The sequence below is a fragment of the Ylistrum balloti genome, unplaced genomic scaffold, assembly GCF_031769215.1.
Source record: "Ylistrum balloti isolate Yb309-2 unplaced genomic scaffold, AGI_CSIRO_Ybal_v1 Utg369896, whole genome shotgun sequence".
Lineage (NCBI taxonomy): Eukaryota > Metazoa > Mollusca > Bivalvia > Pectinida > Pectinidae > Ylistrum > Ylistrum balloti.
The window spans coordinates 583,807-598,169 of NW_026782026.1; positions in this window are offsets into that span (position 1 = coordinate 583,807).

Here is a 14,363-nt window from a genome sequence, read left to right on the forward strand (position 1 = left end):
AATGCTATTGTTACAGTACTATACTATAGGGGGCGAAGTTGTCGACGGGAGTTCCGGAGAACTACTTACCTAAGTTAAAGGCGTTCCTGGGATAAGCACGTGCGCGCTAGCAGAGACTAATTGGTAATATAAGACGATTTTTCCTACTTTAATATCCATCTTGAGGTAAAGGGTGGATGCGATTGTTCTATTATAAAGTAGGGCAGATATTTAATACATAGAATGCACACCGTTTTCGATAGAAATGTGTGGAAACAAAACTTTCGGCATAAACGTGAAGCAACGATGTGCAGGTTACTTCAATACCGATTAAAATAAACACAGGTATAAATCACATTGGTAGTAAAGACGTGCGGTTTTGTGGAAGTGTGGTAATTGAGTGACCATCATAAAACAGAAGGTTTGTTCTTACAAAGTTTAATACATAACCAGGAAGTGAATTGAGTTATTCATGTCACGCGCCATGCGTAGTAATAGGTGTCTGTACAGGTCCAGAAAAATATACTTGCAAGTGCATTTAAAATGGTTATGTAAAAACGGTGATGCTTCGCTAAAATGCTCGCTATGATCTTCATTTTTCAGAATTTCGACTTTAAACAAATTTCGCGACTTTCTTAATCGTTGGTAACATTGTTGAATAATACGATACTAACCGTAAATCCGAGTGTCCTGTAGCTATTCATCTGTGGTTACAAAATCAATATAGGGAAACAGGTTAATTGTTATAATGATTAAACTTTAATAAAATGAAGATACTCTAGCTACGACCCGTAACAATATAACCCTTTCACTTATGCCATCTTTTATATGATATATAGAAAAGGACAAAGATATAGTATGAAATTTTTCGCATGGATTTTAGAATAAGAACAACATATAGGCATCGCCGCAGGATTTTCATTTGAGGGTCAACAAACGCGAATATTAAAGTCAGCACTGAATACATGAAGAATAAGATATTAGGAATGGTGGATGGCGCTAATTGCTAACATGTATATATAACAGGCATTTTTATCAGCTGATTGTAGTGTCGAGAACCGGGTAAATTACATGTATATATGTTAACAGATCCAACACACCTCTCTCTCTCTCTCTCTCTCTCTCTCTCTCTCTCTCTCTCTCTCTCTCTCTCTCGGAATAAAGACGAAAGGGTTTCTACCGTCACATTATTACATAGACGATAGAGGAACGATTTTATAACGCGGTTTAAACATTGTAACAATTGTTCAGTACGTATCTAGTATTATATTACATTGTACAATACAACAGTACATACAACGTAACAATGTAGTATGTTAGGTAGATCCTACGTAATACGTAGCTCTTTCACAACAGAATATCTTGAACATGATATGTCTGCTAACACATTTTTATGACTCGATGACAAATACCCTTTTCACTTCAGACGTTAAATCAAACTGCGAAAGTTCGAACCCATCTATAATTTTACAGTTGTTTTCTGTGTAACTTCGTCACTCGCATGGATTATTTCCGAGAATATGGCACGAGACTACAGTTCCTGAGTGAATGATGACACCAATCTATGATTTCAGAGAGGATACATTCAATTATTATGATAATTTAATGTTGTTTTCTGGTGATACTTCTACAAAAGATGGGAGTATGTATTATACACGGGAAGTTATGATACTAACCTACGTTTATAGTTACACGAATGTATTAACCTGTTCCTCTGATTGAACGTCACTCGCCACTTGAGAAGAACACAGTGTGATTATTGCACATTATCAAGCTACAACACGTTTAGATGACTCTTGTTGTCGTCACTTAAAACGCACATCCTGTTTTTATCCACAAAATCTGAAACTGATCAAACACTTACAATTTGACATTTGGGCACGCGCCCAAGGACATCTGTCATACAAAACTGATATGTATCATATATGTATTTACCATGTTACGATCTAATGCCACAGGATACCCGACACCACAGTCACTGCCTCTATATCCGGGTACAAATCGACACGTCACTTCCGGCTGTCTCGATTATTAATTGGAAGAAGTATATACCTCATGTGTTGTAGTACAGGTTTAAGTAAAACTTTCTGGTTTCGGGAACTTCCGAAGGATTTTGTTCGGATTATAAAGAACAATACGTTTACTCGGAACGATATTTTTACTATAAAAAAAGGAATAACACGTGCTGAACTAGATTACACGATTTAACGACACGTTCATAGGTTGTATAACTTAAACTGCATGTCACAAAGGGAACATCCTAGTGTTGAGAACGTCCTCGCACGTTACCCCTGTTTTGTATAACACTTTACATCAAATCCTTCCGTCAGCGTCAACTACACATTCTCTATAGAACAGTGTCTTTGTTGGGTATGATTGCAAAATTTCCAACCAGCTAACTGATGACACATGTATTCACCATGGCAGACGTTTGATGACATATGTACTTACCATGGCAGACGTCTGATGACATATGTACTCACCATGGCAGACGTTTGATGACATATGTACTTACCATGGCAGACGTTTGATGACATATGTACTCACCATGGCAGACGTTTGATGACATATGTACTCACCATGGCAGACGTTTGATGACATATGTACTCACCACCATTACCATGGCAGACGTCTATGACATATGTACTCACCATGACAGACGTCTGATGACATATGTACTTACCATGGCAGACGTTTGATGACATATGTACTCACCATGGCAGACGTTTGATGACATATGTACTCACCATGGCAGACGTTTGATGACATATGTACTCACCATGGCAGACGTTTGATGACATATGTACTTACCATGGCAGACGTCTGATGACATATGTACTCACCATGACAGACGTCTGATGACATATGTACTCACCATTACAGGCGTCTAGTGACATATGTACTCACCATGGCAGACGTTTTATGACATATATACTCACCATGGCAGACGTTTGATGACATGTACTCACCATGACAGACGTTTGATGACATATGTCTGATGACTTATGTACTCACCATGGCAGACGTCTGATGACATATGCACTCATCATGACAGACTTCTGATGACATATGTCTGATGACTTATGTACTCACCATGGCAGACGTCTGATGACATATGTACTCACCATGGCAGACGTCTGGTGACATATGTGCTCACCATGACAGACGTCTGGTGACATATGTACTCACCATGACAGACGTCTGGTGACATATGTACTCACCATGACAGACGTCTGGTGACATATGTACTCACCATGGCAGACGTCTGGTGACATATGTACTCACCATGGCAGACGTCTGGTGACATATGTACTCACCATGACAGACGTCTGGTGACATATCCACTCATCATGACAGACTTCTGATGACATATGTACTCACCATGGCAGACGTCTGATGACATATGTACTCACCATGACAGACGTCTGATGACATATGTACTCACCATGAGAGAAATCTGATGACATATGTACTCACTATGACAGACGTCTGATGACTTATGTACTCACTATGACAGACGTCTGGTGACATATGCACTCATCATGACAGACTTCTGATGACATATGTACTCACCATGAGAGAAATCTGATGACATATGTACTCGCTATGACAGACGTCTGATGACATATGTACTCACCATGACAGGCGTCTGATTACATATGTACTCACTTTGTGTTGTTTCAGAACCTCTGGTTTTATTCTTCATGAGCTTTCCCGTTACACATTGTGTGCAGGTCTTTACTGATATGTTGTTCTCTGTGAATCGTTTTCATGTTAAAACTAAGCTTCGTTTACACCTCAGCACTTCGCTGAAAACCATTTAAAAGTATTAAGTCGAAGCAGAATGACGCAGTAACATGATTAAATATTAATTTGTCTAACGGTTCATACGTGATGCATAAATAATGATATTTTTGTTGATATCACTTGGGAATTATTTGGAAATAAACCAAGAATGCCTGGGAACAACAATTTTAATTATAAATTATAACAACGGAAATACGTTGTTTTCTCTAGCAATACAAAACTTTATTTCCATGTGTATAGGAACCCTGTCAGAAGTCGCTAAAACCAACATGTAAATCATAAAGATCGAAAGGTGATAATACATGGCTGGTTTTCTCAGAGAACCGATACAAATGTGTAACCTTTACGATAATACGTATTTGATATTTAACACGTATCATCTTGTACTCAACCTTAGCGTTCGTCAATCACATATCTTCTGAATATATCTGATACCTCAATAATCAACACATCGTTTAACATTATTCGTGGTTAATTCGCATCGCCCCTAATGTCACCGGCAGACCATTCTATATATCCTTTATCTATCAATCTTAGCTTTTCTCTTTATCATGACGTCACATTAGATTACAAACAAATATTTGATAAATGTTTCAATCAGATAAGCTACCCATTTAAATCTAGAACCCGTATGACAAAATAATTCCCCAAGTCATCGTAAATTGTTGACGGCTTATAGAGCTGACGACTCGTCATTGTCAGGAGATTGGGACGACTTAAAAATTACGTATCGGGACGTCATTCAGTTTACGACATTCCGACTTTTTGCCTTATTTAGAAAACAGTTGATTGTTAAACAGTAATCTTGGCAGAAACTTTAACAATTCTAAATGAATTTAAATCTATAATGGACGTCTGTTGAGGAACTTCATTTCGACATTAATGATCCCGGAACTGACACCTACTTTACACCTGATCATGAACATAAAACTCATTACACAATACTCCCACATATACCCTCTTTGTTACAGCAGATCTATTAACTGACACCATCCGCTTACTCTAGAATATATAAATCAATTTTATTCAAGTTTAACTTAATATTGTTCCCCATGTGTCAGATGACGTAATGCAGCCATATTCAACGACAGCTTTGTTAATACTTTAATTTGCTAATCTCAACAACAAATGATATCAACACTAACCGCGGTAACCTCTGAATAGGATGTAGTCGTTATTTACGCATGAAACCGTATGTCAAAATAATGTTGTATATGAATAAATATATTGTCACAAACAGTACTCTGACATGCTGATGCGCCGAGATTTATCTAAAATGTTGTTTTTATAATGGTTCATATTTGTTTGCTGTTTAACGAAACAAATTGCACTTTTTGCGAAAGTTATGAATATTCTGTTGTTTTCTTTATTAGTGGATGTAAGATGAAGAAAATCACCACCATCGTTAGATCGCGTTATGCACTTCATTGATAGCTTCACAAAACATTTTTTTTCCAAATTGTAGATGATATCCCCTCTGTGTGGATGACAAGTATAAACAAATCTATACCCGAAATCATCAGGGAAGCAACATGTCAACATAATCATAATCCAAACTGAAAAAATGTCAAAATATGAAAGGGAAAAAATTCAAGGAGGTTCCTAAAACGTACAAGGACAATAAGACCATTTGTTCCGGAAGAGCTAGCGTCTTCTGTTTCATCGCCGACACCCGCCATGTAAAGCTTGTTCAATCCGAATACCTGAGGTCACGTTTTCGACTGAGGACAAGGTATGCACTAACATATACATCAGGTATACTAACGAGCGTCAAACACTCCATATCGCACACAGAATTTTATCCATATTTTCCAGTAAGATCGCTATGACAACTGTACAACTTCCCCATGACTTTCGTCAGCCTGCATCCTTTGAAACCCTATGTTGCTATTTTGTTCGTCAGTTTACGACCATTTTAAAATAAAGATCCTTAAATAACGTTGAAAAACAATAAATTATGTCGAACGAATTAAAATGGTTCAGAATTTTGCAATGTAGGCTATTCCACAAACTTCTACATTTTAAAAACACCCAATTTCTGCAGAGATAACCAGTTGTTTAATATTATCATTACTGCTAAACTTCCTATCTCTAGTTGTCAGTGGCCGTTTAGCAAACACCTTCACCGTGACCTTACGGTGGCCTTACGGAACGGATACTGACCATTCTTACACGCCGGAAGCTACGTCTAATTATTTGCGGTAGGTGTAAATGAATGGTTAAACAAAACTGCGTTTTCACACCGCGATCAACAACACTATCAAAGGTTTGAGAATATAAAGAGGTCAGAACCTCCTATGGGATAGCACCTCTTACAGCCAAACTACAGAGACGTAAGGTTAATGTCCATTCATCACAAGAGCATCAGGAACGATACTCTGAGACTGGTCAAATAGCGTTGATGGACCAAACAAAAACAAGATGGTATTCTCATTATAGAACAGTGTATCCTAGAAGATTTACAACGATATACAAGTGAATAGTACCTCTCAGTTAAATAAAGTAAAGCCGAAACAATTCATTAAGCTGCGTTGTACAGCTGTTTTGTCCTTCTAGGACTCGTCAGTGATGCTACATCATACAGCTGTTTCGTCCTTACAGGATTCGTTAGTGATGCTACATCATACAACTGTTTCGTCCTTCTAGGACTCGTCAGTGACGTTACATCATACAGCTTTTTACTGTTTCATCCTTCTAGGACTCGTCAGTGATGCTACATCATACAGCTGTTTCATCCTTCTAGGAATCACCATTGATGCTACACCATACAGCTGTTTCGTCCTTCTATGACTCGTCACTGATTATAAGGACCTAGAACCTAGTTCACTGTTTTTCTAATGATGGCCATGTATTTTGGGTGGTCGGGTGACGAAGTGGTATCGTACTCACCTTTCACCATGCCGTCCTTAGTTCGATTCCTTGACTGGATGTGAAAAGGTATGGGGTCACGTGGGTTTTCCCCGGGTACTCCGGTTTCCTCCCACACTATGACCTCTCGCGCGCTACCATCCGAGCCAACAAGAGTGATTAATATTAGTCAACTAGACAATGCTGTAATTTCAATAAACGTATCCTTCAAAATCATAATCGATGAAACAACAGCTAAGAAGAATCAGACAGTCCTGGTGTTCCGGGTGATTTCCCTAACACCGACAACTAGGTTAATCTAAGTGACGTCACGTTCTCAGAATGTGACGGGTTAGTAAATGTTGGGTTTATCGTCAATAACACACTCAGTGTATTTTCATGAGTTCAACAGTTCCGGATGATATAGGTTTATAATTCTGTCCATGTTCTTGCCAACAGCTTGTGTGGGTTTTTTTTTTTACAAATTCATTCATCCATTGTTGTTAATGATTTTGTCTCTATTTTTCGTGTGATATTTGATATAATTAGAGTAAGTGATGATCTGATATGATCTACTCACAAACAAAATAAGATGCAAGTCATCCATGAGATTGTACTTCTGGGAACTGTAAACCAAGCCCCCCCCCTCCTCCCATCCCCCGCTTAAAAAAATGGTCGATATCGATATCATATAGATATGTATATATATATCTTGTTGTATCTGATAAGACGTCGTAACATACATCAGCTAAAACGACCTTATCTCGTTCCACTTGTTGTCAGTGATAGAACTAAGAGAACTATCAAACAACATTATCAAATTCCCTTGTTATGAAGTTGGTCTGTTGGATTAACGTTACTATTTGAGAATACAGCATTAACAACCCTTACTCTGTTTCTGGTATTTTTCCAGGTAAATTGCTTTGAAGATATTTCTGTGTATGATGATGTGTGTAAAAAAAACGAGAACATATCACCCCATAGGGAAAGTGATTTATTGATACTTCAATACAAAATAAGTCCATTCTTAGTCCGAAAAGGAAAGCTAAGTTGATTGATGCAGATTCTAGAATGATAGAACTTAAACAGAATCTATTTACGTATTATACCAAACAATCGATAGCACGATTTTGATTGGACGTGAACCTACAAAAACAATATTCAATATTTTGTTATCGAATCAAACATCTTGGAATAATTCACATTCTCTTCATTAAGACATAGTTTTGTTTGAGTGTATAATCTGTTCTGGCGTTTGAAGGTTGTTTGATAAGAAGATAATCATACAGTTTTGAAGTTTTGTTTGAGGTTGCGAAATTGCTTTGAGTGGAAAATGTTGGCCAGGTATACCGCCTAGTTGCGTATCCACGTCTGTTAGACAGAGTTTGCATTTTACAGAAGAGACATGTACACCAAAGCATCAATGAACTTTAGCAAGAGGTTTGTTCAAATTACAGTCACGTGAAAATGTTTAAACTTTTAACTCCTGACAATTAAAATCAAAGCTTGTATATATCTATGAGTTAAACATTAGGAGTGTTTTGATGAGGAGAACAAAGCATGCGATAGCGATCTAGAGACAATAAATGTGACGAGGAGACAGTTGTGGTTGTAAATGTCAGTGAATTTAAAGTTGAGTCTAATTAATAGAATATTGGTATACAATTTGGAGTGTAAAAATAGTGTCCATATGCCTAGTATAGCTTCAAATATCATGGTACCCAGTGTCTCTGGACGTATATGGGACATATATGGAAATAAATGCACTGACAAAGTGAATTAAACAATAAAGTCATCAGTTCTATATATAGTAACATCTAATGAGAGTTGTACTTTAAACTTCATCCTATTGTCAAAACATCAATCTATTTTTATTGTTTAATTATAAATTATAATTAATGAGCTCGCCTGTACAATTAACTGAATGTGTATTCATGTCGCTGCGCCTTACTTGTCACCCACGCATTACTACGTAAAAGGCCTAGTTACCTTGTTCGTGTGCTTCGTGTGGTTACTTCCGGTTTAGTTCTAATTTCACTCACCGGATGTTGTTTCCATACTTATTTTTCACTAGTGCTACTTCCGCTGGGATCGTAAACGAGTATTGTGGGGTCAAGTGGTCGTTTCACCTCACTCGTACCGACCCCGGAACTGGCCTGTTATTTTTTATGGCTAATTCACTAGCTGGCTGTTTGTTGTGTTCTGTTTGAATACGTTTGTATACAGGAGGAAAAGCGAGCTTAAATGTTTTCTGTTCGTTTTGTTGTCTTTTGATGAGCGCTTGTTATCTATCCATGAATACCTCACCCTTTACACGCACGCTGTTTAAGCGTTAAGGCGTTTTCACAAATTCTTTATTGCATTTGCTTTATTTAGACAGTTAATGTCAGAATACGATTTGAAACAAATTAGAAATTAATCACAAGGAGGTAAACATTGGACACAAAGCGAAACCACCTGACGCCTATGCGGAAAACCTGATCCTCCATGTATTACTACAGTGCAAATCGGATGACGGAGTTTTAAGTACGGAACAGTAATAAAGTGTCAAAGACTCTTGACCTTAAACCAAAAAATAACCGATTATCGAACACACACGCAGAAAATTTTGTTTGATGATCTCATGCTTCACACTATTCACTAGGGTTATGGTATCCCAAGCAAATCATCGACACGGATTGATGGCGTTAAATTGTGATTGTCGTATCTAAAATCTTTGGTATATAGTCAGACACTATTTTATAGTGTACAACGTTGTTCACAGCATTAAAGAATAAATCAGACTTCACTTTAATATTAAGGATTTATTAGTACTGAAAACATTTTCAAGTTTACTTTTCCTTGAGTTAAAGTTATATTTTTTCTAATTGAAATTGTTAAACCTCGAGAATGATAACAATACCATACAGGGATGATTTCGTTTTATTTGGTAAAATTACACGTACCAGGCGAAGAGCAGAAAGAAAAATGAAGAGCATGTGACGTGTTCAATCTTTCTCTCTCTCTCCCTAAGTAAGATATTCATTATAAATTGCGTAAATCATCTTAACGGTTTGATTGCTTGTGCCAATATATTTTAAGAAAAGTATTGTGATATGTTGTGAAAACTTGTGTTCAATTATTTTGCAGATATATCTATTGCAATACAATATATTAAATCAAATGAATGTTTTGAAATCGTTACAACGTTTGTTCTATACTTCATGTCCGAGAAATCTACTTGTGCTAGCCGAAAATAAACACATGATCGCCATGTTTTTTTACGTTACTTCAAAAAATGTCTTTATATAAATCTGAATTACATAACCTGACAATTGATAGTAATTAGGGTCCCTATATCATATAACATATCGACAGGATGCAATTTACAGTAATTAATTAAAAGTTAATTATACGGAATAAAAAACCCAGTTGGAATCACACTTCTCTCATAATTTAACTTTAAGCACGGGAAAAACGGAAATTTATTTTCAATACCATAGAATAAAAACAGTGTTAACATGAGCTCACAACGAAGCAAAGAGTGTTTCCAAGCAAACGGTAACGGACATGACTCGACAGCATTCATAGAAACGATTATAAGATTATGGATAAGGAGAACATTGTTTTTGGGAGCTTTGTTCATGTGAAAACCAAGTCTTGTCAGGAAAATCGCACTTGACTTCTTTTTAATGACGTTTATTAATCACGTTTTTGTATTATATATATACTACAGGGAAAATCTTAATCACGATGTTCCAAATCTGATCATTCAAAATACACTAATTTAAGAATACCAACGAAAATCAGTCAGTGAAGTGACATCAGGTATCACGTTTTGTAAATTGTGGAATTAAATTCAGTCTTTACATCCGTGTAATTAACTGTATTTAACTATTTTTGTATAATATCATCGTGTATCACGGGATAGATAACGCATATTGGACGTACTTAAAGAAGACTCGCTACACCAGAACCCAATACCTTCAAAATTTCACCAGAAAAATATTGCTATGTAGTTTTTTGTTTTAATCTTGAATACCCCCCGATAGACTGGTTATATTAGTTGCATTGAATTTTAAGTGAAACAGCACCAAGTATGCAAATGACTCTACACACACATATACGACTTCATGTAACCCATATGAGAAAAACACCAAAGGGAAGACGGATGGCGTGTCTTTGCCTTGATACGGACTTTGCCTTTGCCTTTAAAGCAATATGCCCAAATTTGAAAACTGGATTAAACCCGACAGGCTTAGAAAGGTTACTTTTAAAGATTTAAAATTAATTGTTAAACTCTGCCCGCCCCCCCCCCCCTTGACATTACAGATCTATAATTGGTGACAGATTTTCCTATGAAGAACTTTTGCATGTATTTAGCATTATGACATTTAACTTTAGACACACTTACGCTCTCTCTGTCCCTGGTCTCCTCCCCTGTTTAATTAACTTTACTGTATTTCATTCTGAATTTGGATTGAAATGTATTTCTTCACTAGTGTTTACTTTGTACAACCTTGAGTACTTTGTCTGTTTTTAAAATATGATAATGATAATGCCAAGTATTCTCTTTCTTATCATTTAACAAAATCCATTATGTTTCAAATTAAATCTTCAGTAGTGCCTGAAATGTACAGTGTCGCCGATATAGGACATAAGCTTACGATGAAATTCAGTTAAGCAATTGTACAGATCCTCTTACTGGTTCAGGCGATGCACAGGTCACATTTTCACGGCGAAATTCCCAGGCATTGACCGTTAAAAACGCAAGGAATTCTTAGATACATGTAAAGTTCACGTTGAAAACATATTTGGTTGACAAAGTTACAGAGACAATAAGATCAGTGCGTTAAACTGGTTGATGTAAACAAATTTAGGTGAAATATCTATCAAAACGAATATTTCCTGATCTCGATTTTCATGTCCATTTCCCATTACAAAAACAACCTCTTCTTTTATTTAATCTGAACTCCATAATTTAACGCGTTTTAAGACTGTCATAGAGATGAATTACCGCCTTGTGTAGATATCACGTGACCTCGTCACTCCTTTGATCCGAGACTACCTGGTGTAAAAACAGTACTGTTATCTTCTGATTAGCCGTGTAGTCTGTCAGTCAGCAACAAAGCATTCAATTTGTACGTGTGTTTTTACATGAATATATAAAAAGGCAAATTATCTTTTATTTATAAAAAATGGAAAAGCAGGCAAACGTAGAATGTCTGATATATCATTTTTAACGTTTTGTACTCAGTGCTCTCCCGTTAATATCTATAATTAGTATGTAATAAGGAGTAATATTGGCTGATATTAAATTAGTAATGATAAACCTCGTAGTTTGTTTTGTGTTGTTTACCATGCATAAACAATCGATCGTGTCTAGTCATTTAAGTCATTGTTATTCAACAATGATATTTGTTTGTCCAATTACTCAGTTAATTTTATTTAACAACAGAGATATCTTTGTCGGGAGTTATTAAGTCATTATACATTTTCCAATTTATTACTCAAAGATAAAAATGAAATTCTGAAGAGAGCAACATAATCCGTAATTAAAGGTTGGAATCGAATGACTTCGTGTATTAATTTACTTTCTAACATTAATGAGTGAATATATCAATACTAGTTACCTTAAATACATATCCCGGGGAGTTAGGAATAACAAGTCTAATTATTACCGAACATCCGTTTGATGCTCGAAGAATTTCAATATATCCAACACAGAAATGTAGATCTGTAAGACCTTAACGATGAATTATATAACGTCGATATGTATGTAAGGGGTTGTCTAACACCGTTATTTCTAGGTTTGATCTGGTACACCATTATACTAGTTATACACTATTAGGCATTGTTGGCAGATTAGCCTTAGGGTCGAAATGAAAATGAAAAAGACATCAATATCTTATGATATCATAGTTGTGATGTATGTGATGTTATTATTGGAATGTTGTTTAGTAAGTTAATAAGTCACAAACATATTATTCATTAATGGGCTATATATTTATCTATAAATTACTCTGTTTTAATATCTAGGCGTGTCTAGAATTTGGTTCTGTTAATACATATAATAACTCGGCTTTGTTGCGATCAATCTTTGTGATATTCTCCAAATCAATCCTACTATCTCTCCAACAAGCTAGAAATATGTGCGTCGATCGGGATTTAGTGTTAGATATTAATCGTACACGTCTCCAAAATTAAATCTTTTTCTCTTACATAGGTTTTAGTAAGATTAGCCGACTTGTTAATGTACATTAAAGATCATGGCTTTGGTGCCCTGTAAACACGTGCTTTGCGTTATAACACGTGTGTAGCAAGTAGGATAAGTCTATTTAAAATACAGGTAAGTATTAACAGGTGAGTACATATACTTAAGTATATGGAAGTTTATTTCAACCCAATCAATGTTAGCAACTTTACACCATGCTGTATAAAAAGTGAGTTGACCAGGTTTCTTTGTTTGGAAAATTTCTGTTTCTATATAGTAACATTACTGCTTTCTCGACCTTCGGTATTTACATCTCGCAGTTGGTTTCCTGAAGTACAATTTTGTAAAAGATGTCAATAGCTGTCAGATAAACTTACGAACATGTTATGATGTAGGACGATTTGAGAAGGATTGTAGGGTTGTCATGATTCCATTCAGATATGAAATTCTCGATAACTGTAAGCTCGCCTGGTGGTTTCGTTGTTTGATTTACCAATGTTTACATGGTAAGTGTTGTCGTTGAAGCAGTAGACGCTTATCTCTCCGGGACACCTGGTCTTATTCTCATAGTAATGATTACGGTCCTGAGTGTTAATTTATCCTTTGTTCATATTTTTTACTTTCTTCATTGGTATGGGATTTAAATTAAGACTTTAAAAGTTCTTGTTCCAATAATAAAGAAGGTTTTTGTTTAAATATTCAAAGTCGGTGAAAATTTTTACTTACTGATTAAATTTGTAAATTGTCTTGCAAGTATACTCAACTATAGATCCTTAATCACACAAAGGCCAGGCAAAGTATATGGCATTACAGTATTACTTAATAGAAAGGTGTTGTATGTTTAACATAAAACAATGTAAACGTAGACATCTTCCCTTACTTTGTGTCAATCTTTAACTGTGACCAACTATATATCATCACAACATTTTTCCTTTTGATAATGCATAAGATGTCGAGTAAGAATTTGAACCATCAGACTGTCTGTCCGAAATACCTTCTTTTTAACTATAGGATCTTTAAATAAAATGAATGATAGGAGTATCCTTGAAATAGGTCAAATAAAATATATTTGTTTTACGAGCCTCGTTCTTAATTAGCATCCCTATCGATAAATGGTTATAACAGACGTCTATTAAACCGTATAGGGAAGCATGGCAAGGTAGATTCGAGGTTGAGAGGTTAAAAGTCGTGGAGCGACAGAACAGTTATGCAAAGGGTAGTGTATGAGAAAAGAAACTTGTTTATACTTCATCTATCTATGTGTAACACTTTGTATTTACCTCAATACACACCATATGGTTTTGAACTTATTTACATTTTATCAAAACAATACGATGTCAACTAGTTTAATGGTAAATGATGTTGTTGATTGTTTGTGTAAATGCAGCACGTGAGAGAGTAGTTCTGAAAACAAACTGCACTTTTTTCGCACGTGCATTCCTACGATGTTACGTAATGTGACCTCTCGTTCGCTGTGTGAGGTATTTATAAGTCGCCTACTCGCCATGAATTATAGATAAAAACATGGCGGCTTTGA